This window comes from Urocitellus parryii, chromosome 1 (assembly GCF_045843805.1).
Source record: "Urocitellus parryii isolate mUroPar1 chromosome 1, mUroPar1.hap1, whole genome shotgun sequence".
Taxonomy (NCBI): domain Eukaryota; kingdom Metazoa; phylum Chordata; class Mammalia; order Rodentia; family Sciuridae; genus Urocitellus; species Urocitellus parryii.
This window is the reverse complement of record NC_135531.1, coordinates 264,552,345-264,579,414: the sequence shown is the minus strand read 5'-3', so window position 1 is coordinate 264,579,414 and position 27,070 is coordinate 264,552,345.

Genomic DNA, 27,070 nt, shown 5'->3' with positions numbered 1-27,070 from the left:
GCCCCCTTTCTGATTCCCTTTCCGTGTCTTCCCGTTGGCTTCCCTCAGAAAACATGAAGTTCTCATCTCTTGACAGGGCTGAGTATGACTGAGACATCGTTTTGAGACTCACAGATAAAGTACTTTCCTCCAAGGAAAGACTCAACCCTTCCTCGCTCTTGAGGCAGACAGGAAAGGCTTTTTTCAAGGACAGGTTTTCAGTGTTTTTCAGATTGATATAGATGATCCATATTTTATGAACAGATTTCCAGAAAACTGCATGCCTGATTCATAATTGATTTCTCTTTTTATAAAACATTAAACTTCTATATTAGGTTAAGTCTTAAAGAAATACGAACAACTAGACATGACACAGTCAGGCCTCTCCAAACATTTATTAAGCCTCATTCAGATCCAGACCATTTCCTTAGGCTTGTATAATGGGATTTCACCCTGGAACTTTGTAATCCTGGATCAACCACGTCAAATATGACAGAGCCTAGACTTTCTGAGACAGGACCCAATAAAATATTTTCTCGTAGTTCTCATAGTCAAAAGTAAAGACTTTCAAATCCATATTGTATTACCTATATTGTATCATCTAGAATATTAATCTTTCCCTGGAGAATATTGCCAACATTTATAGTAATTCACTGATATTCTTGAATTTTTATGTGCCCAAATATAATTTGTTCTTTTTAAAAAAAATTATTTATTTATTTATTTATTTATGACAGCAGAATGCATTACAATTCTTATTACACATATAGAGCACAATTTTTCATATCTCTAGTTGTATATACAGTATATTCACACCAATTCGTGTCTTCACACCTGTACTTTGGATAATAATGATCATCACATTCCACCATCATTTATAACCCCATGCCCCCTCCCTTCCCCTCTAACCCCTCTGCCATATCTAGAGTTTGTCTATTCTTTGTCTATTCTTCTATTTCCTTTCTTGCCTCACATTGGTAAGAAAATTTTTTTATAATTTCATTATTTTTTCCTTTATGATCATATTTTTATATTGTTTAATGATTATCCTGGATATTGAAACATGTTCACAACAGACTAGAACTTTCACCACTTCCATGACATAGTTCCAACCTCTTTCCTTTCCCTTTTCAGCAATTACTTTTTTCAAGAATTTTAGTTTTACATATATTTTAAACTCCACAAAATTTGCCATTTTTTTTTAAGAATCAATGTTAATTTATATTTTCTCACATATATATATTTCCAGTGCTCTTTATTCTTTTCTGAATTTCCACGTTTTCATCTGGAAAAATTTTTCTTTTGCCTGGGAAAACATCTTGTTATTCATGTGATACACATCTAGAAACAACAAATTCTACTCTTTTGTTCTGAAAAACAATTTTTTTTCAGTTTTCTGGGTATAGAATTCTGTTTGGTATTTCATTTTCTCGATGCTCTTTGTCTTCTCTTTACCCATTCCATTACCTCTTGGTGTCCATCATTTCTATTACTATGTCAGATATCATTCTTATGTTGCTTTACTGAAGGTACATGTCTCTTCCCCTTCTACCCTTCTGGATTTTCTCTCTGCCTTTGGTTTTCAGCAGTTTGGTCATTATGTCTTTGGATATGATTTGCTTTGTATTTGTCTTACTTGGGTTTCACTGAGATTTTTTTAATCATTATGACCTTCATCAGTTTTTGAAAATTTTTAGCCATTATTTCTTCCAATATTACTTTTGGGTCATTTTGCTCATTCTTCGATGCCAATCATACATATGTTATACCTTTTAACATGTTCCACACCCCTTCTCCATCCTCTATACCTACCTTTGAACAAACATAATACTTGAGTCAAAAATACCATAATTATTTCTACTTTTATTTATTTATATTAACTTTGGACATTGTACTTTTATTTCTAGAGTGTCTATTTGATGCTTTTAAAAAGCATGTAAAATCAAAATGCCTTGAATTTATTCATATTTTATATTTCTTGAAAATATCAGTTGTACACATTTTAAAGTCCTTATCTAATAACTCCAATGTATGCATTATTTATGGGCCTACTGCTATGGTAGGATATACGTTGTATGTAAAATAACCACAGACACTCCAGATGAGATTGACTTCTACCAAGAGGGGCCCTCTTTCCTCTGTTAAGCGAAAAGGGTGAGTCATGGATCTCTTCCATAAAATCAGAAATTGGGCTTAGTGTGGGTTGCACTACAGTTGTAAACTCCGGTTTACTTCTTAATTTTCTTCCCTTTGTTCTGTGTGGTTCTTAGGCTTTTGATTGAAAACTATGTGAGAGTGAGTTCTGAACTTGACATATTTTCAGCACAGCTTTTTAACCTTCTTCCCCATGTAAAGTCAAAGTTTGGTGAGTGTCTTGAGGTAGGCAATCTCCCCTGGTGGGTCTTTGTTTCCTTAGCACCATGAATATCTTCCCTTTTCAAGCTTTCTGCCTAACTCTCACCTTCTGGGAAGGATGCAGTAGATTCATCAGGTCACGGAGGACTGGAACCACTAAAGCTGCAGAGACTGAAAACCATTTCCAGGTGATGTGATCAATATCAGCTATTTCTTTTCCACTGGAGACATTTAACAAATCTAAGGTATTCCTTATTTCTGCAGATCTCCAGTCCTTCACAAATGTGATAATGCTGTGGGCGTAATGACCTGCCTAGCAGTCAAACCATAATTTTTGAATTATGTTCTAATTGGTTGACTTAGTTATTGTCAATTTTTTGTGATTATTAAACATGAAGACAATAATGTGTAAACAAACTCAAAACCACATCTGCTCATTTTTTGCCAGTCTTCTACTCTCTCAAAATTATATATCTCCTGATCTTTGTAGACAATCAATATTTATCCAGTTTCTTTCGAACAAGTAAACATTTATTTAATAACTAGCATCTATTACTAGATAAGTTTTGACTGAGTTTTTAATACTTCAGAAGTGAGTATTTTACTTCTAAGATCTTCCAAGAAAATCCCTCAAATATAATGTGTCTACTTGCAACTTTTTTGAACTTTTAGTCTTTATTTGACCTGTAAAAGCCACCATAAAAGTAAGGGTCAACCTAGATAATATAAACTTTTGTAGAGTGTTTCTCATATTGAATCTGCATCCCTGCACCTTATTCCTATTGTAAAAAATATGTGTTGAAGAAACTCTCTGATAGAGTGGTCTAAAGTAGATTGTGTTCTGGTCCCTCTTATTTTAGCTTATAGTTTTACTAAATAAGTAACTTTAAATAAATGCTGTTGCAATTAAGAATAGAAGGTAATTTCTGATGCTATACTGTAGGCTGACAATATGATTTCATTGTCACATCAGAGGTGATTAATAGATAGTCCCTAGTCAATACAAAAAGTCACATTTAAAACCAAAATTATCATAATTGGCCAAATAACCACTTTTCAATTGGTTTCTATCAATTTGCTGCAAATTGGAAAGCAAAATATTTAATTTGAAGATTTAGGAGAGTATATTTTGCAATTACTTTAGTCTGGTAGATTTCCTAGAGTCAGGATACCCCAAATCAGTCATTTCGTAGAGCATTATTAAAGCTTTCATTATGTATTTTAACAGACAACTTGAGGAACTGGTTGGAATATTTTCAACGCTAAAAATCTTGGCAAAAGTTCCACAATGGCGCACTCTGAGAAATCAGTTGAGCTCTTTTGTGTCCTGGAATTGGTCCCAAAGTGCCTATTGTGGAGACCTCTGGTTTGCAGGTGGCAGCAAAAGACCTGGGGGAAGCTACTCAACTTTATTTTTCTATCAAGATTTGGGGCTTAGGGAGCTGTTCTCAGAAACTTCTACAAATACCCAACTATTCAGTATTCATCAATGAATGCGACTTTGAACCCTCTGCTGTCAACATCTAACAAAAGCTTGGCTGACAAGGGAGATTCTGAATTCTATGTTTGGTTTAAGTTTGCTTATCTAAAAGAATGGACTAAAAGGCTTTTTCTATTGCTTGTTTAGTTGATAATAATTATGTCACTTTTGCTTTGTGAGGCCTACAAACTCAGGAGCAATTTGGAACTCTTGTTATATTTGTGCTGGTCTTTCTGATCTCTGTATTTGTTTTCTTGCTTGTCGTGGTCTAGATTTTCTACTTCTCATTCTGTTTCTTCTTATTACATTGCTTTTATTTGTTTTATAACTACGTTAAATCCTTTTGCGTGTGAGGCAACATATAAATGCATACATAAATTAAATATAAATGTCCCTCAATCTCTTTATGGTGTCTCCCCATCTCCGTGATCCTAGTCCATTTAGGACTGATGTTCAGCTATCTGTTTATTTAATCCTGGCTTTCATAGGGGTTATCTGCAATTTTCCCCTTTTGAACGTCAGGAAGAGATTCTCCAGGTTTTGTGATTTTTCTGGTTCTCCCACTTCTTCTTTCTGTTTTTCTGCAAAACTTTCCTGTCGTGGGCACTGTGATTTGGGGGTTGTGTGTAACTACAGCATAATTTACCCCAATCATATTTAATACAGTCACCAAATTCATACAAATCAAATCTGTAGCCAGGAGAGGCCTGGTGAACCAAAGCCTGATTTGAGGCAGATGGTGCTTCCAGAGTTCTGTTTGCATTAGGGACTCTGTTAGTGGCCACAGCCGGCTGGGGGACAGGGATGATAGGAGAGGGTCAGCACAAAGAGGGCACAGAAGAAAGACATGAATTCAGTCGTCTTTTCAGAGCAGTGACCTCATCCAGAGACAATATAGAGTCAGTAGGGATTTTGAGGCAGCCTCAACAGGGCCAGGTCTGTCTGTGCAAGGCAGATTCAGACCGAAGGCAGAGGACGCAATAGAGATCTAAGTGAAATGTGCTAGGAATTTTAATGACAAAAACATACATTCTATACTACTTATTTCTTGTAAATTATGTACTAATATTGTATAGACTCTTGAGAAAATATCAATCATTTGTTAAAATGGAAATAATAATGATCAATAATTGTTTTGTCTATTAGAACCTCCAAAATAAACCTGGCTGATGTTGCCACAGGACAGGACAGGTATTTATTTGGTTGTTGCTGTCCTGGATTGGTTAAAAAAAATACACATATGTATATAATTAATATATATTAAAATATTATTACTAATGTATATTATTAATATATATTAAACTATATTATTGATGCATATTATTAATATGTAATATATATATATATATATATATATTTATATTTATATTTATTTATATTTTCTCACTTGGTTTCTGTTAGTTTGACTTGATCCGATGCAGGTGTCCCAGTCCACACAGCCCATTTCTCTGCTGTCACCCTCTCTCCACATGGAATCCATCCTGCTGAGGCCTGTCTGAGCTGCCAGGGCTGGCCCCAGATCCCTATCTCTGTGCCTCACAGAATCTGTCTTCTTTTCAGGAGAGCTAAGTGTTAACATTGTCCTGAATGCATCTGCCTTTCAGGAAGATTAATGGAGTTCAGCATGCAACAGATAAGCCTGCCTGGGAGGAGCAGGAGAGAGCTAAGCTGTGTCAACAAGGCCTAAAGGCAGGAGAGAACCAAATTGATGACTCCGGTGATCTCTGCTCCCCTCTCCTCCCCCTCCCATTTTCAATTCTAATACGATTTGATGTCTGTATATAAATCCAAAGATAAATGAAGAAGCTCATCCGTATGAGATTCTAAAATGTACCTAGAAATGCAGCAAAATGGATACAATTATATTGCCCAAGGAAAGCACCCATGGAGAGTTATCAAAGACTATGACATTCCCACACGGTGGGGGAGGGGATGCAGGTGCAAACAGACAATGTGAGACCCTCAAAGGGCCCCCTTGAGTAGTGATGATTGCTAAAATTCCTTGTCAAGGATGATGAATCTGTTGATGATATAATTCATTATCCTAAGAGAGGTTGCAGGAAATTTTACAAAGTGAGAGAGGAGCATCTACCAAGGATCACCTTCCTCCACTGTCTCCCCATACAGTTAAAATAAACATTTAAAGGAGTTTACTAAAGTATTATGCTGCCAGGAGCGTCCACATCAAACTGCAGCTCCATTGTCTTTTCAACCTGGAGTTCCTCTTCTTGTTTCTGAAGTGAGTAGAGACTGCTTTCTGACAGATCTGTTTTGCCTTTCATATATTAAAGGTCTCTGTAAAGTTTTCGTGGATTCAAAATCCTCCTTCCCTGGGATGCCTCCAATTGCTGACATTGGAAAATTTCTTCTCAACATTTCCCCTGGGGTTTTCTACTTTCTCTCAAGGGTTTCTGTTTAAATAACTCAGAGATCAAGGAGTCCAGAGAGGTTCCTGGCTCTCAATGATTCAGTAAAGATGGGAATAGCTCTGTTTGGTAAGGATTCACTTCCTGCTTTGCAAGTACCATCTTCTCATAGTAGCTTCACAGGGCCAAGAACAGAGAAAGGAAACATGCTTCTTCTTAGGTGTGCCCTTAAATGAGTCATTAAACCTCTTGAGGCTTCATGTTCTCTTCTATGAATGCATTATTAAACCAAGTTATCAAATGTAATTCACTCAGCTACTCACTCTTACAGGATTGTTGAAGACTATTGATAATGTCAAGATTTTAAACACACGTTAGCTATTCTTATTACTACTGCCACTGCTAATAATGAGAACAATGAGGGTTAGTTGGCCAGCATTATGGGAATTATCCAAATATCACAGGACCATAGTAAGTCCATGGTATACAGTGTATGTTTCCATTAGCAAATAGTTTCAACCGGTTCAGTTTATGGTGTCTGGGCAGAAAAGAATAAGCAAGAAGAGAGAATCTGATGATGTTATAGAAGAGAAACTTTGTATAGGACACACTTGCAGCTAAATAAAGCATGCATCCCTACACTGTCCCACATGGTCAGAATGGTTGCTATGGACTGAATGTCTATGTCCTTCCCCAAATTCACCTTTACCACAAGTGTGATGGTATTTGGAGATGGGGGTCTTTGGAGGGTAATTAGGTCATGAAGGTAGAATCACTGTGATGGCATTTGTTCTCCTATATGAAGAGATATGAGAGATCTTACTTCTTTTCTCTGCAAGGATGTGTTGAGAATGTGGACATTGGCTGAGCTGGAAGTAGGCCCCCCTCATGAGACATTGCATGTACTAACACCTCGATCTCGGACTTCCCCAGAACTGGGAGAAATATGTTAGTTTCAATGCTATTCACTCAATGGCCATTTTTGATAATAGCCAAGACTGATGATATTTGTATGTAATAAAATGCCTGGCAACATGATATTTTGGCTGGTCTTAAGGCCTGCAGCGCAGGTTCTATGGCAGAGGCCACCTCAACTCCTTCCCCATTCTCTGTGATAAAAACTCCAGGTGTTTCTGGCAGATGGCTAGGACCTTCTGCTTTCCCTTTGTATCACTCACCCACAGATGTATAAAGATATGGGGGCAAGGATATTGTCAACCCCATGTCTAATGGTGCCCTAGACTGAAGATAAATCACAAAACAGCAGAATGAGGCTTCTGAGACGGAACTCACTCCAAGGGAAGGAACAATCTGGCCTTGTAAACTAAGCTTACAGCAGGGTTGAATTATAAGAAAAAAATACAAAAGCAAACACAACGTGGCACCTGAGTGGGACCTTGCCCAGATCCAAATAGGCACATGTGTCCTGTGAGTGAAGGGATACAGTTATTTCAATATAAATACTGTCATGCTTTGGCATTCAAGCAGTGATGTGAAACAGAAGCATTTTTCAGCCCATTGCACAAGAGCTGTGAGAGGGACCTCTGACTCTGTCATCTCAGTTCACCATCGTTTGACATAGCAGATCTGGAAAACCCTGGCAGATTGCCTGACTACCTGACGCGAGGTCTGTTTCAATCTTGTCTCCAAGGGAGCATCTGGCTCCTTCCCTGCTTAGAGGAGATGGGGCCGGATGAATCCACAGCCTTAGCACGTTCTCAGTAATAGAAAGTCAACAGAACACTGGAGAAAGCCTGAAATTCCAACTGGTAAGGAAGATGTGGTTTCAGAGCAATTTAGTGTGGGACATAAGTATATGTGTGATCTAATTAGTATTTGTTATTTGAAGAAGTTGGCAACGCAGGGTGACTTCGCCAATTTGCTTAGGACTGAGGTTTTCCTGGGTTGCAAACTTTCCATCTTAAAACTGAGAATACAACAAAGCTGCTCTTTCTATAATACATGTGTGTGTGTGCATGGTGTGCACGCAAGCACATGCACACATACACACAGGTATATAGGTAGAGATACAACAATGAAAGTCACCAACATATAATACTCATGTGAGTCAGGGAAGGTTCATCTTGTTCTTTCATTTGTAGTGTGTTGGACTTACATGTGCCAGGAAAGTATCCACGTAAATTTTTAGGTAGCCTAGTCTGGAGGGCTAACCTGCACTAGGAGATGGAGTTTTTGTGAGCCAACCTTAAGAACCTTAAGAAAGATGGTTTGTAAACAGCAGAGAATAGAACTCATTGTGCAAAGCTTCTAGCACCTGGAGTTGCCCACCCCCCCGACCCGACCCCACACTTCATACCTTCTCTCCCTCTAGTCAGGATATGGCAAAGTGGATTCTGTCCAGAAAGGAGAAAGCAGAGCCCCCAGGAGAAACAGGTCTCTATTGAGGGAAATAAAAGGTCTGAAAATTTTTCTGCATTGCCCCATTCAGAAGCTTCCAAGAGGAGCACTGATTCTTGCCCCATGGAAACGATCAAGTATGAAGGATGAACACAGGACCTTGAAAAGAAACTCCCGTTTCCAAATTGAACAGTTTGTCTTGTAGGAGGGATTTTGTTTTCTTTTCATACTGAACCTAAATTTGGCTCCTATGGAAGGTTTATGGCCCGGCATTACCTGAGCTCAGCCCGTGTCCCCACTAGGAGTGGCAGCTGAGAGAAGTTGAATGAATGGGCTATTTTTTTCCTCTTTCTTTCCTCCCCTCAACTGCATATGTTTCTCAATTTCTAGCTCATAAATTTAATTAGGAAAATATTTTTAAATGTGGAAGATGGAGAATGTGAGAACTTGATAAATATAAAACGAGCTTCTATGGCCCCTGCACTTGTGGACACACGCTCTGTGTTTAGAGAGAAGGGTGTTGGGAAACCTTCATAAAGAAGATGGATTGGAGTTTCTCTGGAAGAGAGGAAAGTGGTTGGTATTATTTAAACATGAGGTAGGGAGGCCAAGGGAGCATGGATAGCCCTGGGAGATGACACTCTTGCCATAAGCATGTAAGTGTGTTTGTGGAAATGGAGATATTTGTACAATCTACTTGTTGGATTAGCTTCAGGAAAAGGGGGAGTCAACAAACATACATTGAATGTTTTCTTGGAATCCCATGGTGACATGTTCTGTCTCCAATGGCAGTCGCAGAGCACGAAGAATGAGACTTCAGATGACTAAGGCAAGGTTTCAGGCAAATGTCTCAAGGTGACCCCCAAGAGAGGAAATGAGGCTCATGCTCTAAATGGTGCTACAGAAAGCACCATTGCCTACGTGACCTCGAGCTAAAGAATGAAAGGCTAAAAATTTATTGCACTGTAGAATAAAGCTTGCTTTTCAAAGAAGCATGGGTGTGTTTGACATTCTGAAACTACCCTGTGTGTGTATGAAGCAAATAAATAATATATTATAGATAATGTTCTCATTTTCAGAAAAGGCAGTTGTGAAAATATTTTGGTAAAGAGAAAAAATAGAATGAATCCAATGGTGTTATGAAACTGGAGACTTCAGTGTGAACTCATGGCAATTATTACATAGAAAGAGATCGATGAACATGGCTATAAATATAGAAATGTCTGCAGGTATAGAGATGTGTGTGTGTGTGTGTGTGTGGTGTGTGTGTTTGTGTGTGTACATACATCTATTTCCTAGCTCTGTTCTCTTAGAAGACTTAAAACCAATGGAAGCCATGGCAATGAGCACATGAGCACATCTGGCATCCAGATCTTAGATTCAAAATGCCATTTTCTATTAAAAGGAATTGGGGCTCTTTGAAGAAATGGCTGGATCCATAGTGGAGGAGGGAAAGTGAAAGATGAGCCTGGAATTCTGTTTTGTTTTTGAAAGGAAGAAGGTGCCCAAAGAATGATGGGGACATGTCAAAAGAAGAGAGAAGCCAGCCGAAAGGAGCTTCCACCTGCAACTCTGAGGCAGTTTGGACAGCAGAATAAATTATGATTGTAAATGATTCTGGCCTATTGAATAATACAACAGCCTATTGACTTGACAAACTGAGGAGAAGGGACAGCTCTTCCTTCCATTACAAAGTCAACTCATAAATACAGAGGGGAGGATGAAATTAGGAAATCACCATTTGACAGAATGGGGAGCATGCCTCCAGAGTGTAAGTGCTTTTAAACTCCTTTATAGACCTCACTGAACTTGCTGATTGACCTTTGAGAGGCAAAGCATCTGAATTTTGCAGCACTAATTACATAAACCTAGACAGAGTCACGTCTCAATACTTAATAGGACTGTGTCAAAAACCTACCATTTAGGATGATGCGTTGGGTGTGGAATAGGGTCCCTCCCCTGCCACAAACACTGGTGATTTCACCCCATGTTCAGACTGATCTTAGAAGCTGAAGACAAGCAAAAAAAGTCTCTCTCTAACTTAGCCAAATCCACTGGCTTGGAGGGATACTGCTCCACTCAGAGGCAGCAAGCACGTCATCGTATCTCCTTGGGGACTTGGAACAGGGCAATGTACATGGAGAAACTTAATAAGCATTTGTTGAATGAATGGAAGAACAAATAAATGGAAAAGTCAGTGAAAAGTCTTAAACTAGTCATTAAGGACACTTAGAAAGGAAAAAGGTACCTGTTTCAAGAAGATTACAATGAATTTTACTCCAATGGTAAAAAAAGAGTAATTTACTTGTTTTGGAATCCAAAGACATCCATAATTCTCTGCACACCTCTTTTTCAACTCTATCTTCTCTCGGGTTTATGAATGACAGAGAGCATGCTCTATGAAATACAACCTTTGTAAACGCTTCCTGAATTAGAACATCCAGTTGCTTTGTGATCTGCCTCCACTTGGGATTCTAAATGAGTCCAGGTGGATTTGCTGGGGGCCTTGGGTAGCTGGAGAACCAAGGAGACAAGGCATGCACACAGGACATAAGCACACATACGCCAACATCATAAACAGACACCTAACTCGAAACAGCTGTGAGGAGCTATTTAGTGAACGCTTGAGTAGCTGGAGCCATTAGGATTGGGTGGGAGTGAGTTCAAACTCCCCCCATGAGGCCTTCCTAAGGCTTTGCAGGAGGGCAAGAATAAGGTCTGTGAAGTGGGGAAATGGAACGGCTCATCCTGTCCTCAGTGTCTGGGTCCCTGCTGGCTCTCCACTTCCGCTCACCCTTGCAAGATTACACACTTTTATTTATGCTACATTCAGGCAGAAAGCAGACTGCAGCACTGTGGGGGTATTAACCAAGAAGAAATACAGATCAGATTTGACCAAAGGAAGCCTCAGACATCTGCATGGGAATAAGAAGGTCTAATATGCTCCTTTATCTGGTCTCTTTCCTGCTCAGGAAAGTCAACGCATAAATGATAAAAATTTATGAAGCATGGAGGTTGAGAGGCAAGATGCACAGTATTCAAGCCTGAGTTCCTGGCCAGATTATGATATTTATTCTTCCCTGAAATTACTTATTTCCCAAGGAATCAGGTCTGTTGCTACACAGTAACCTCTGTCCCCATGTCCTGAGTAGGAAGTTGTGGCAAAGGCCTGCCTTTATTTTGAAGATGTGAAATTACACTACTTTAAGTGAAAATTATCTCTTATAAGGAACAGTGTGTTGCAGAGTCATTTATTCCTAGACCTGGAAGAAACTTGGAATTCATGTAATCTAAGCCCCTTGTTATGCAGAGGAGAAATGGAAACATGGAAGGAGGAAGGAATCAGCCCCATGTCTCAGAGAGACTAAGCAGAATTGGCAGTTGAACTAGAGTTAAAAATCCAAATTCCGTCCATAAAATGATCAGGAGCCAGACATCACATTGTCATCTAGACAACTGAATCATTTTTTTCTATTGTCACACATTGGTTGTCATCCATCTAATCCAGCTGGATCACTCACCTCAGTCATCTGATATATCTGGGCCAAATTTGATCTCTGTGCAGCAACCACAGGAAGCAATGCCTATTCTGACCAATTCCCTCAGTAGTGCCCAAACTCTGTGGACTTAAAAAGCAGAATTCTAGTAAAGTTTTGAACCATGGAGGTATTGTTGGCATAGGCATGGAATTCCCAGAGTGCATGAGTGACGACTGTCCATTATGGTGGTTCAAGTTTGGATTTTGAATACTGATTCTGACATTTTCTGGCTGGAGGAGTTTGGAGCAGTTGCTTATTGCCTGTTTCATGGGGTTCAGTGAGCTAATGTGTGTAAAGCACTCAGTACAGTTTCTGCATTAAAATCACCACCATTCATTTAAAATGTATTAATGCTGTTTTATCATTTCTGTTTCTAGAATAAATCTAATACAATCATGGGATTATTGGAATAATCCAAAATATTCCAATAATATAAGCCAGCATAAATGGGAGTTTTCCCTCTCTTCCTTTTCCTTGTGATCTCATCTATTAGAGTCACTGGCAGAAGTCTAGTCTGCTGAAGAAGAAGAGGCAGGAGTCCTGTGTCCTCCATTAACCTGCCCACCAGCATGGCGACCACCAGACCATGGAAATCAACCACCCTCTATCTGACTGCTCGGTCAATCGCTAATTCATAAGCAAGCTCAGGTATGATCAGCTAAGCTGGTCTAGACCATAATTGCTCAGCTGATCCAAAGAATCATGCATTGTTGATTTCAACTATCAATTTTTTGAGGTGATTTGTTATGCAGCCAAAACTAACTGGTGCAGTGTTCCTCTGTGTTCATGTCCCAAATGAACAAGAGATGAGATGTGCGGAGAAAATGCCAATAACCCCCCAATGGCATAAGTCTTTTTTCAGCAGAGAGGATGCTTTTGCATGGAATTATCCCCACCCTCTTCCTTGGTCCCTCCTTTTCCGGTGAAGACTGTAATTTGTGACCTCAGAAAGGAGACTGCTGGTTGGGTGTGGTAGGGGACCAGGAAATGACCTGGCCTCATTAACACCATGCTCTGATTAGCTGAGCCAATCAGCCTGTCTCTGTCCTCCTGGAAACTCTTACCACCCTCTGTCTCCCAGATGAGAGCACCCCACCCATTAGTCTTCCCTTCGGAACAAAGATGCATGTGAGCACGTAGCAGAAAGGGCAGGCAGTGAAACTTGGCAGAAACTTGCTGTTGGGGTTCCATAAGGGCAGACATGCCACACTGGAGTGACAGGTACCAGGAAGTCCCAGACTGGGGCACAGCAGTCTTCCGCCTGACAGCCCTAGGATGAGAACTGCACTTGTTCCATCAGGAACTCACTCTCTTGCCTTTCCATTTCTTTCTGGGAAAGAGGCTTTTGTGCATGTTGCCCCTGTAACCTCTTTTCTGCATCTCAGTCCTGGGCCATATACTGCTCGTTTCACTAGTGTTTAATATTTCAAAGAAAATATATCTTGATGTGAAGACATTGGTCAAACCTTCCATCATCTTCTTTTTACCAGCAGGTAAGGGTAGGAGATGAAATAAAAATTATGCCCTCAGCTGGGTCAGTGTTTCGTGGTTTTCATTCATTGTTGTACATTCTATCAACTTCTGTCCAGTTCCTGTAGGATCCTGGCTCCGGGCCTCTTGAAGGAAATGGTACATACCAGGGGATGAGTTTGTCACCTCTTCCAGGACCACCTTTTGTGCCCTAGCATGCTCGGGCCTTTCAATTCTGCACCCTCTGACTACCAGCTACCCTCTTGGCTTTCTAGGCTTTAGAAATCAGTGCCCCTAATCTGTTATTAATGCTCTGGTGTTTTATTTTATTTTATTAAATAAATTTTAAATAAATTTTGTTTTAAATCAGGGTATAGAAAACCTTTTCCATAAAGAGCTAAAAAAAAACATAAATTTTACTCTTTATGAAGAGGCTCCATCACATACTTGATTTTCCTTTTTCAGCATTTAAAATATCAATGATATTTTTCATTAAAGCTGTACATACACAGGTGTGGGCTGAATCTGGCCTGTGGGCCATGGTTTGCCAACCCTTCCTTTAAATTAGAGTCTATTCTTAAAACACAAATAATCCTGGAGGCGGTACGTGCATAATTAACAACTGGATGTGAATTAGCTCATTCTCCTGCTTTCTGGTTTCATTGAAGGAATGGGAGAGCTGAGGATCCTTTGGGTCAATTCAGTAGTATGGTGGATAGGAACAAGGAGGGTCCCCAGAGCCATGGGTGGCAAGGACAAGGAAAGAAAAGGCCCTGATGGTTGTGCCAGGGGCAATATTCCCAGTATTTAACAACTGGTAAGGCAGGGGTACGGTATGGGCAAATCAAAAGCATGCCAAGTGGCTTTTGTGCAAGGTTAAAGACCCAAAGTCCAGTTGCACAGGCATAATGTGCTCCTTGCTGGATCAGGAGGAAGTCCAGGCTCAAGTTGATGTGGAGCTGTGAAGCCAGAGGGAGTGTTCCTTGGAAGTCCTATTATGTCCTGTGCTTCTTTTGAACCTCAGAGGGCTCCCAAAGCCCACCTATGGGTTTTGGGAACATAATTCACTCTTTAGCATAAGACAAAACTGAAATTATTTGAGCAATACAATAAAGTACTATTGGATTATGCCAAAGAATGAATTATGTTTCCCAAAATCCATAGGTTAAATCTTTAATCCCCAATGTGACTCTAGGGGTATTGGGTTTTAGGAAGTAATTAAGATTAAATGAGGGCAAAGGGTAGGGCCCCTATTAGAAGAAACAGAAGAGGTCTCCTTCTCTCTCTACCATACCAGGGCCCCATGAGAAGGGGCTGTCCATTCAACAGGAAAAATGTCCTAACCTGAAATCAAATTTGATCTTGGATTTCCCAGGCTCCAAAACCAAGAGGAAATATTTTTCTGTATGTAACATTTTTTGAATGGATGGCCAAGTAAACTAATATAGATTATAACACAAAATAAAAAATAAATATGTGTGGGTGTATTCTGATGCAAATAAATAATTGAATAAATAAATAAGAGACAAATCTTATGTGCAAAAGAGTCAAAATAATTTTTTTGTAAATATCTTCAAGGAGGCAGAGCATAAATCGCATCCAGTGTGGGCTACACATAGTGACTTCCTTCCAAAGAACTCAGATGTAAAGAGGGAAGCAAAAATTACAGTAGGGAAACCTGCCAAGGCCTTCAAAGTCCAGTGATCAAGGTAATTTTCAAGACCCGTAAGTCACAATACCTGCGTGGTCTTCCACCCCAAACCATAAATGCAGTCTAACTTGAGAAACTCGTCAGAGAAATCCCACCTGCGGAACATTCTACAAAATGATCATAATTCTTCATAATCATCAAGAAAAAAGCAAGGAAAATTTGAGAAATCACTACAGCCAATAGGAGCCTAAGAAGACACACTCAATTTTAGGTGTTATCCAGGTTGGGACCCTGCAACAGGATAGGATATTGGGTAAATATCAGAGCAAATACTTTTGAAATACATGTAAACAAACATTAACAATAATATATCAATATTGGTTCATTAATTCAGAGTAAATACTTTTGAAATAAATGTAAACAATCATTAACAATAATATATCAATATTGGTTCATTAATTGTGACAAAATGTATTTTACTAATGTTATTTGTTGGGAATCTATGAGGGGTGACAGGAATTCTCTTGTGCGGTTTCCAACTTTTTGAGAAATCTAAAACTATTCTTGAATAAAAAGCTTATTTAAAAACAAGTGTAGATAATGAACCAGTAAAACATATGGAAAAAATAAAAAGGCTTTAAATAACTGAGAACAAAACCAAAGGTGGTTATCAATACAGAATTTATTATTTCCACATAAAAACAGTGCAGAGATGTTTTGTATATTCCCTTTGGCATTGTTTGAACAGTAAAACAGGAGACACAAAGAAAGAAGAAAAATCCTAAAAAGAAAACCCCCAAACTTCTTTGGAAGACAATACACAAAACTGAAGAGAAACTGAGAGATAAAAAGTTTTTGTGGTATTCTCTCATAACCTTCTAAAGATCATTCCATGGAAATATGTTATTACTTTTAAACTAACTATTAAAAATAATAAAGATCCCCAATAAGACCATTCCCCATAGTGGTACAGGAAGAGAAGAAATGACCCTGGAGCTCCCTGCAAACTCAGGATTATGAACCTGACCCTGGAGACTGCAATCTACATGATGGCGGCACTTCCTGCAGATGGCAACCGACACAGAGGGAGCTGCTTCCAGGAGAGGCCAAGGAGCTTCAGAGACTCCATGAGGTAGAGGAGCACAAAGAGCAGCATCCGGACAAGGAAGCTGAGGGTCCAAGCGGGATGGAGCAAAATGAGATCTAAAACATCCCGTCAAAGGTCAGAATAGCTCGCCAGATGGTCACACCTGCTTTCAAGCTTCCTCATGCTTCTGCCCCCAGGAAGGGATGTGACCAGAGTGTTAATTGGAAGGGAGGACTTGGACACAGGAGAAGAAAATTTCTCATACTTTTGCTAGGACTTAACCTGGGGCTATGAGAGACACTAACTAAATTTCACAAGCTTCTTTTATTTTTCTTTTTATATTATTTATTGAATGTATATAGGTATATATACATATATTTTTTATTCCTATTATATTCCTTTTATTTTTATTATATTTTATTCTTTTTATTCCTATTTACTTTGTTGAACTCATTTTATAACATTTTCTAAGCCCCAGACTAGAAGCTTCAGTTTGGGAATTCTGTGGACAAAGTCGTATTTCTTCTGTCATCCACATCACGTATATGGGTTCTGATTAATTACCTACTGAACTACATCTGCGTACCTTCCTGTATTGTTCTCCAGAGACAGCGATGCACAAGACTTGTGTCCTCTATGTAATCAGCACACTCCTCTGGGAGGAAGTATGTCTGTACATCTTGTACATCCCACAACCCTCGAAGGGCAGACAAACAATTATTTCATTGTTCTGGATCAACCTCATCTGTCTGTCCCCAAACTTCTATGTGAGTGTTGCACTTCTTGACTGAGGAGAGCATACAATTTACTGTCCCAATGTTGAACATTTTCAAGAGTGCAAATGTGATGGAATTAATACTGTGGAACATCAGGTATAAGTGGGAACTGCCCCAGGGAAAACCAGAGTATAAGATGGGGTCCATCTGTGATATTGGCAATTGCAGTAAGGAGAAAAGAGAAGGAGGTAAACAGTCTACATATCGAAACTATACCTGAAGCTAAGAAAACATTCAGTAAATATGTACTCTCCTTCTAATACAATATGGTGGCTCTTGGTGACCTGACCTCCAGATTTCAGTCTCTGGCCCCTGGAACACCTCCTTTGTTCTCTCCCTTAGAACCTGCTCATGGGCATGTGTTGATAAATCAGCTCACATTCCAAGCTCATGCTCCTCTTGGTCACTGGCTCCCTGATGTAGGAGACATTACCCTTCCTTAGGGAAAGAATTCTAGGGCCCTATGTACCCAGAATGTGCTCTAGAAGGTGGAACACCAGCCAGGAGTGGGTATGATCCTATGGTCTTACAGATTTCTCATGCTCTTAGAGAGAGATGACAAAAGAGAGCCAGAGAAATGCCCCCTACTGCCAGCCTTCTTGACTGGTGTTAGGAACTCAGTTGATTTCCCTCCATAGTCACGGTTGAAGCTTTAACCCCCAACGTGACTGTGTTTGACTAGGTCCACAGACTGATGTCCTTATAAAAGAAAGGACAATACATTTCTCTGTCTTTCCCCATGCATGTATCAAAAAAATAAGATAAAAAAATGCATGTATGGATACAGTCAAAAGGCCAGGAGGTGTCCCCTCTGTGAGCCAAGGAGAGAGGTCTCGCCAGAACTGAACTGTGCTTGGGCTTCCAGTCTGCAGTACTGGGAAGAGTCACCTTTCTGCTGTGAAGCCAGCAGTTCGTGGTGCTTTGTCATGGCAGCTCATGGCTTAATGCACCTAGGAAAGAGTGCAAGCCTGTGCAGTCACCCCTTGTTAGACTCACTGTCTGCCTTCCGTGTGGTATGAACAGGAGAGGTGCTTGAAGCAGGAGGCCTAGCTGAAGAGGAAGGGAGTGGGAAGTAGGAGCAAGGTGATGAATCCAAAGCTTGGAGTGCTGTCAGGAGGGCCAGGCCCTGTGGGCATTGCTCCTTCATTCCAGCACTTATTTCAAATGTGTTAAATAAGTGCTAAATGCTAGACCCTAAGACTCTCCAGGAACATGTAAGAGGAAGACATTCTGGGCCCCATGGAGCAGGCATACCCCAGGGCAGCAGTGATGGCACAGGTGTGCGAAAATCTCCTGGATAAAAGTAGAAAAGATCTTTTCAGTTCAGTCCATTGAGATTTTTAACTCCCTCTACTCCCTTCCTCCATTTTACAAGTAGAATTATTCTATCTTCACAGTCTTTTGCACTAACATTTTTAGAACTGAAAGGCAGCTAGGATTTCACCCAAAGGATTGAGGAAAGAAGATAGACACAGACAGAATAAAACCAAGCTCAAGGGCTGACCACACCATTCAAGTGACTACCCACCTCTCCAGTGAGAGCTGGCTGTGAAAATATGAGATTTGACCTTTCCTTTAGTCTTTTGGAGGGTTCCCTCTCCCCCAAAGCATTTTAATTTGGAGATTTGCTTGCTTAAAATCTCAGAGATGAGAAATTCAAAGCAATATGCAGCACCTTTGGAAAGTCAGTGTCACGGTCAAGGTACAAATATGTACCAAAAAATAAGATAAAAAATGCCAGGCGTGATGCTAGGCAGTGGAAATGCAGTTTGAAAAAGAAAAGTCCCCTGCATTTGGTGGAACTATTTTCTAGAAGAATCTCAAGGTGGTAGCCTTGGAATGGTCCCTTAAATCCTAAAGAGATGGATGAACAACACCCTTTTGGAAAAGCTTGCTGGCCCACAATTCCTCAACCTCATTTTCCATATGTTCTTCATCTTTGAGTTTGACCCAAGAGGGAGGGGAGTCCCTTTGTTGCCTTGGTGATCACATTTCCCCTGACACCTCCAGCAATTGTCAGAACAGAGGTGTGATAAGCCTCTGCAGCCTCTAAGCTCAGCTGGGCCCCAGATGTGGCTCTGGGGAGCCCGTAGGATTGGGAGGTCGCAGAGAGGTGAGCTAACACAGTTCTCTAATTCCCAGGTCCCTGTGTGAAGAGGTGGGGGTCAATGCAGAGACTTCAGGATGGAAGTTGTTAGCTTCCTGAAGGTCCTGAAGTGCCTGTTGTGTCCAGTCTCCTACCTGTCAGTCACTGGACTAGAAATTTCCCAAGATTACCTTTGATTTTCACCATCCCAGAAAGGGATTCTCAGCACTTTCCTGCTTTATTTTAAAAGGGAACAAAGGAAAATCTGGACTTCCTTCCTTCTCTTAAATCTTTCCACCCTCTTCCCAAGTGTGACTTCTCAAATTCAACTCTGTGTCCCTAAAATGGCATTATTCTGTGTCAGGATTTCAGGCAACATGTGATTCTTGGGGTCTCAACATAACATTAACCTGATTAACATCGATCATCTACATAATGTTTTAGAAGGTATTTGTTTATTTTCTTTGGGGAGAAATTTTATTTTCTCCAGCCCACATCTTATTACTATCGGCTTGTTTCAAAGTTATAAATGTACCAATTGGCCCCACACCAGAACATGCCTTTGGGTTTTCATGGTGTCAAAATCAGAGGGAAAACTCCCAAATTCTGAGCACACTTTCAAGTAAGGAAATGAAAACCATAATATGTTCAACTCATACCTTGACCGTGACACTGGCTTTCCATAGGTGCTGCGTATTGCTTTGAATTTCTCATCTCTGAGATTTTAAGCAAGCAAATCTCCAAATTAAAATGCTTTGGGGGAGAGGGAACCCTCCAAAAGACTAAAGGAAAGGTCAAATCTCATATTTTCACAGCCAGCTCTCACTGGAGAGGTGGGTAGTCACTTGAATGGTGGGTGGTCAGTCCTTGAGCTTGGTTTTATTCTGTCTGTGTCTATCTTCTTTCCTTAATCCTTTGGGTGAAATCCTAGCTGCCTTTCAGTTCTAAAAATGTTAGTGCAAAAGACTGTGAAGATAGAATGATTCTACTTGTAAAATGGAGGAAGGGAGTAGAGGGAGTTAAAAATCTCAATGGACTGGACTGAAAAGATCTTTTCTACTTTTATCCAGGAGATTTTCGCACACCTGTGCCATCACTGCTGCCTTGGGGTATGCCTGCTCCATGGGGCCCAGAATGTCTTCCTCTTACATGTTCCTGGAGAGTCTTAGGGCCTAGCATGTAGCATGAATCTGATTCCCTCCCAGTGCCTAGATCTAAAATCAGCCCATTTCCCTGTGTTCCTCATCCTGATCTCCCTGGCTTCACTCACTCACTGGGTGTGGTTCTTGGCTGGTGGAGCTGGAAGCCAGCAGGGCAGGAGAAGTGATGGCGCCACATACCCTTGGCAGTTCCAGGGAAGACAGGCAGGGCATGAACATGCAGTGGATAGAGCTACTGCTTCCAAGAAACTGCCTTATCCTCATGTAGCTGGGGGAGCCTGGCCTCGTGTCCCTTTGCAGGCCCCAGAGAACTTCTGAAAGTTCTCCTTCTTCACAGAGCCCTCACAGAAGAACCAAAGGGAAAAAGAGAGTGTGAGACTCTGATCGTTTCATGTGCTTACTCTCAGAATACGTGGCCTATATCATTGTTGGGTATCTTCCCAACCAGCAAGACTGAGCATGTGCTCCAAGACAGAAGGCTAAGCAGGAAATCAATAGAAAAGAGAAAAAGCTAATCTCTAATGAAGTTTTGCATAATTTTACAATAAAAATATCTACAGAGGATAAAACCAACTGATTTTTACTTTAGTAAAACTTATAACTCTTATCTAAATGTGAATGTCACACCAATTTCCCCCCATGTCTGAGGCCTGTTAGTATCTTACCCTACCCCTGCACATCATGGAATAGCATAGGGTTAGAGGTCCTTGCAGAGGAGGGACCAGCACTTCTGTGTCCCAGCTGTTCATGTTATATAATTCTAAATCTTAAGTTTCTTTTCATGTCAAGTAAAACTGGGCTTCAGTGTTTAAAATCCCTTTCAGCTCTTTGAGTCCATGATTTGAGAACTTTATAGCAATATATTATTATTCATGAGCCAGATAATATTTAAAAATTCTAATCAACTGGTGGTTTCCATCATGACTGGGAGCCTTGGAAGCCACAGTCATGGGAGGGCAGGCCTGAAGCTCTGGCATTGCTTTGAATGGCTGCTCCTGGAACATGGTGTGTGATTGTGGCTTGAAGAGTGAGATTCACCTTCCCTGAGACAAATGACTCTGTAGGTCCTGAATATTTACTGTAAGCTGTAAACCTGTAACAGACTACCCTGTTTTAAGGAAGCAGGCTGGTGGAAAACAGAAGTTGGACCCACATTTGTACAGTTTGAATGTGCAACTTCTTAGCTCTGTCTGCCGTTGGGAAAATCAGAGACCTGCCTTGACCTCCTTTAAAGACCCAATCTGCCTTCCCCCAAGGAAATCCTGGTTGGAGCCTGTTGTAAGAGGGCCCACCCAGCAGATAGCCCCTAAGGAGCCTTGTGGTGCTGCCTGTGACTCTATGAAACCAGCGTCTGTCTCAGGTTCAGAGATAGATTTCCAGGGAATCGGCCACTGCCTTATCACCCTATTTGCAACCAACATCCCTCAGCTTTCAGCGCTGCCTGGTGTGGAAGGCAGGCAGTTCGCAGCAGATGCAGCCACAGGAAAGAGCAGAGAAACCACAGCTCCGCCATTTTGTGTGCATCTGGGGAGGAGGTGCATGCAGCCTCCACCTGGATCATCCTGGGAAGCTTCTTAGGGGAAGTGCGAGGCTGGAAGTATTGTCAAGAAGCGAGAGGAAGACAACTTGGTAGATTTTGAAATAAAAAAGGAGGCTCTCCACAGGCAAAACCAAACTGATTAGGAGTCGAAATGCTAGAGGGGGTGAACTCTGCGCACTGCCTCAGCGGGTGGTCCCACCCTTGTGCAAGTTTCCCATTGACCCCCAGAAGAAAGCTCCTGTCAGCCTGGACCAGGAGGCAGCCACAGGCCTCAGTCTGAGGAGACCTGGCAAAAGCCAGGGGGAAAATGTGGCTGGAATCTTAGGACGGGGTGTCAGGCCTGTGAGGGGGGTTGGTTGTCCCAGATGTCCCACCATCTGCCTTTCCTTCCTTCATCTCACCCTTTTCTCCAAGGCCCTGCAGAACAAGCACTTCTCCTGCCAGATGCGTTGAATCCCCTTTCCCTTCCTAATTGAAGACAGCTTTTCTGTCTTCTAGAGAAGAGGAGGAACATGCCCTACAGCTTTCTTTCCTCTCCCCCCTCTTTCGTTTGGAAAAGCTCTCCATTTCCAAGCAAAAGGTGGAGTTAGATGGTTCACCCAGCCCCTTCCCAGCAGAAAGCAGTTCTCGGAAGGAAGCCAGCCCTTTCTTCCCGGTAAGAGGAATGTGGTCCCCACTGATTGTCCCCCATGGCTCACCCTTGCAGGAACCCATCTCAGTAAGACAAACCCCCTTCCTGCAGAGCTTTGCCTTGCAACAGTGCTCAGGAGAACAATACCTCTTTACCCCAGACCAGACACCTCTCCCTGGAAAGCCCTGAGGCCACTTAGAGACAACATTCATTTTTCTTTCTGAGTAGTACTAGGACCACTGGGTTAGAGATTACTATAATTGAAAATCAGTTAGTCTCCAGGGCAACAAATTAGCATCAGAAATCCTGGCATTTCCCCCAGTGGATCTGCATTTGCCAGCTCTTGGGCTTCTGTCCATTGAGTTTGATGTTCTATGATTCTGGGGATCATGAGGCAAAGTGAAAGAACCTTACAGAGCAGAGGAGTAGCACCCTGTCATTTCATCAGTAGCTTCGACTTTCCGGACCTCCCAAGTCTGGGGACACAAATAATATCTTGAGAGCAAACACAGAATTTTTCCAGGAAAATGCATTTCTAGTCTGTAGAAATTTAAGCCATCTCCAACATTTCTTCCAAGTTTTCCTGGGTTTCTGAATTCCTTGGTGTTCCATCGGTACTCTCCAAGGGTGTCTCACATATGCTCTGCAAAATGGTGTGACATCTAGTGCTCCTCTTCTCTCCCATCCTGGCTCATTTAGGGCCATAACTGGTCACTGCTGAAGCTCTGTCACTGACATCTACCTAAGGAATTCAGTTCCCGTGTCTGATGCCGAGGTGGATGATGTCCATGGTGGGCCTCCCCGGCAATTACTACAGAAAATGCTGGCAGACAGCATTCTGCAGACAGCCTACATACGAATCCTGGCCCTTTTAAAAATTTTACCTTGTTTGATTGCAGGCTCTATAAAGTCACAGTGTCCAGTAGCAAGGGTAGATAGAATCTTCCTTTTCCTCTAGAACTAGTGTCTCTGTAACCTGTTAGCAAATACACCTTCCCCCATGCTAACTTCACTCTGTACCTGGCAGAATAACTTCATCCATTCTCTACACACGCCATACCTCTTCTAAACCCGAGCATCCAGGTAATCTCAATTAAAGCTGAAATGATGCAGAATCACCACTACAGTGGTATAGCTAAGTGTTTGGGTCTAAATCCTAGATTTGTCTCATGCCGACTCTCAGCCTTCATTTCCTGACTTGTAAAAATGGATAAATAGTCCCTATGTCATAGGGTTGTATTAAAGGCAATGAATGTAACAACCCACTATTTAGAATGTGGTCAATAGAAAGATGTTGGCTATGATAATTATTATTTATTTTTTAAAAGATTCAGAAATTGATGAAATTGAAAGGGGCGAAGCGAGATATCCAAGATCACCCAGGCAGTAATCGGCAAAGCTGAGAAAGACAACCTGTCCCCAGGCATCCAACTCACACTTCAGTCCCCTGGAATAACATTGCCTTCCCTAGCTCCCCTGGTGAGCTTCTGCCTGAGCTGTCCCCGATGAATCCCCAGATGAGAAGGCTTAATGGACAGAGCCAAGGAAGGGCAAGGAAGGAGATGGAGAAAGGCCAGACTGCAAATTCCATCAAAGTAAAAGGAATGATCCATTAGTCCTTTGATGTCGGTCAATGTTCTCAGCTCCTTGTTTTATGCAGGAAGTAAGAAGACAAAGCAGTGGGGATTGTTCCCTTATTTCATAAAGCTACACCTAATACCTACAAAGTGAAAGGGATTTTGACAATATGAAACATCTAAGTCTGAACGGACCTGGAATTAGAACCCAGGCCTCACTCCTGGTTTAATATGGTCTTGGTCTAGAATGTTTCCTTAAGCCTCCAGAGTCAGACCTTGAGAAGGGATGAATTTCTTTCCATAACTGTCTCTTTTGGGGTGGGCTAATGGAGGAGCCCAGGCCCCTCAGGCTATAGACCAGACACAGGCAACCAGACACAGGCAAGCAGAGGGTGGCCAGGAAGCCCTCGTTCTTCTATTCTGCTATTGAATCTTAGTGCCGATGTCTTGATAGAAACAATGTTCTCCCACAGGCTACCCTTTTCATGAAATAAGGGAGGACTGGCTAGTTCTCTATTATTGCATTACAAGTTACTGCAAAACTTAATGACTTAAAACAATGAACTTTTTATCTTTGTTTCTGTGAATCAGGAATGTGAGAGTGGCTCAGGTGGGTGGTTCTGGCTCAGGGCCTTTCATGAAATTACGGTCCAGATGTCAGCTGGGGCTCTAGTTAATCAATCACCTGAAGGCTTGACTATGGCTGGGAGATCTGCTCCCAAGATGGCACACTCCGATGGCTATAGGCAGAAAGCTCATTCTTCACAATGCCAAAGAGACAGACAGGTGCTGAGAGCCATAGCTAAGTAGGAATGTCGCATGGCAATTTCCTTGTCAGCCTACCCAATGTTGCTTAGAGGGAGGACTCTCCATTGTGGAAATGGGCTTGCCTTGGACCCAGGTCATTTGCAGTGACATTGCATGAATGTTTGAGAGTTTTGGTTTGAAAGGTGACCTTGCTCAGGGATTAGGGCGGCTCCAGGTTTAGGGTGGATCCTGCTGGGAATAGGGCGTATCCTGCTGCCTCAGGCGCCCACTCCTTGAGTTCCTGTGGAGTTCTCGAGGGGTTCTGAGAGATTTGGTACGAGATTTGGTACGCAGAGCCCGGTGGAGGGAGTGTATTTTTCCCAGAATGTGCGTGTAGAGTGCCGGTGAGAGTTCGGGAATAAAGAGTTGCTGTTGGAATCTACAAGTTTTTGTGGTGGCTCGGTTATTTTGTGCCCAGCCAGACTGCGGTAGACAGGAAGCTATTGTCCCACAGCTGGAGTTATTCAAAGAGTCACCAAGGAGGAAATGTCAATGCCTTTTATAACCTAACTCTGAAGTTACCTAATATTTCTACCATTTTTTAATCTTTAGGAACAAGTTACTAAGTTCAGTTTATACCTAATAGAGAATTAAGCCTCACCTCTGGAGGGAAGAATATCAAAGAATCTGTGGAATTATTTTTAAATCCTCTGTTCTCTGTTAGCATGAGCATTATACATTTGTTTAAATCATACCATTAGTGAATCCAAGAGATATAAGAAAATAACTTTTTCATTTTCTGAACAATTTAAATTTATGTTGATTGTAAGTGTACAGAATAGCACTAACCAGCAGTCAGAGGCTCAGCTTCTGTTTTTACATCCTGCTTCTGACATGCCAGAAACCTCGGATGCCATTTCTTCTTGTGGGCCTCAAAAATCGTTTGTAAAATGAAATTTATGCCTTTTAATCAAATGATGCTGGGAAAGCTGGATATCTACATACAAAAGAATGAAGGTGGATTTTTATCTATAATCATATACAAAAAAATAATTTCAAAATGATTAAAAACCTACAAAATCTAAAACTACAAAACTCAGAAGAAACCTAGGAAACTTAGGAAAGTTTTGTAACACTGACTTCGGCAATGATTCTTGGATATGACATCAAAAAAAGCAGGCAAAAAACAGAAAAGCAAAAATACACAAATGGAACTTCACGGAAATTTTTAAGAATTGTGTATCAAAAGATAATATCAGTGGAGTAAAATGTCAGCCCACAGAAAAGGACAAAATATGTGTAAATCATATACCTGATACAGACTTAATATCCAGAAACTGTAGAGAACTCCTAAAACTCAACAACAGAAAAATAATCAGCCCAATTAAAAAATAATTTGTACATGCTGTTGAGAAATGCAAAATGGTATGGACGTCATGGAAAATATTTTGATGGTTCCTTCAAAAATTAAAAATAACATTACCATTTTTTTAAAGAGAGAGTGAGGGAGGAGAGTGAGAGAGAGAGAGAGAGAGAATTTTTAATATTTATTTTTTAGTTCTCAGCGGACACAACATCTTTGTTGGTATGTGGTGCTGAGGATCAAACCTGGGCCGCATGCATGCCAGGCGAGCGGGCTACTGCTTGAGCCACATCCCCAGCCCCAACATTACCATTTGATCTGGAAATTTTACTTCTGGATATGTACCCCAAAGAATTGAAAGTGGAGTCTTTTTTTGGGTCCTGAGAATGAAACTCAGGGATGTCTTACATACTCATCTCTTTTTATTTTAGTTTGAGACAGGGTCTTGCTAAGTTGCCCAGGCTGGCCTCGGTTCCTCCTGCCTCAGTTCTGAGTAACTGGGTTTATAGATGAGCATTCTGCTCCTGTTGAAAGCAGAGTCTTCAGGGATATTTGTATACAATGTTCACAGCAGTTTATTCACAATAGTAGTGCAAGTGGATTAGTAAAATACAGTGTATACATACAATGGGATTCAGTCCTAAAAAGAAATTCTTATATGGATCAATATATTGATGATATTATGCTAAATGAAATAAGCCAGTCACAAAAAGAGAAATGCTATAAGAGTCCACTTACGGAATGCACTTAAGATAGTTAAAATCATAGAAATAGAAAGTTAAATGGCGGTTTCTAGAAGCTGGGGTTGATGGGCAATAGGGAGTTCCTGCTTAACAGGCCTAGAGCTTATGCCTCACAAGATTAAAAAAAAAAAAAAAAGTCTAGAGATGGATGATTGTGATAGC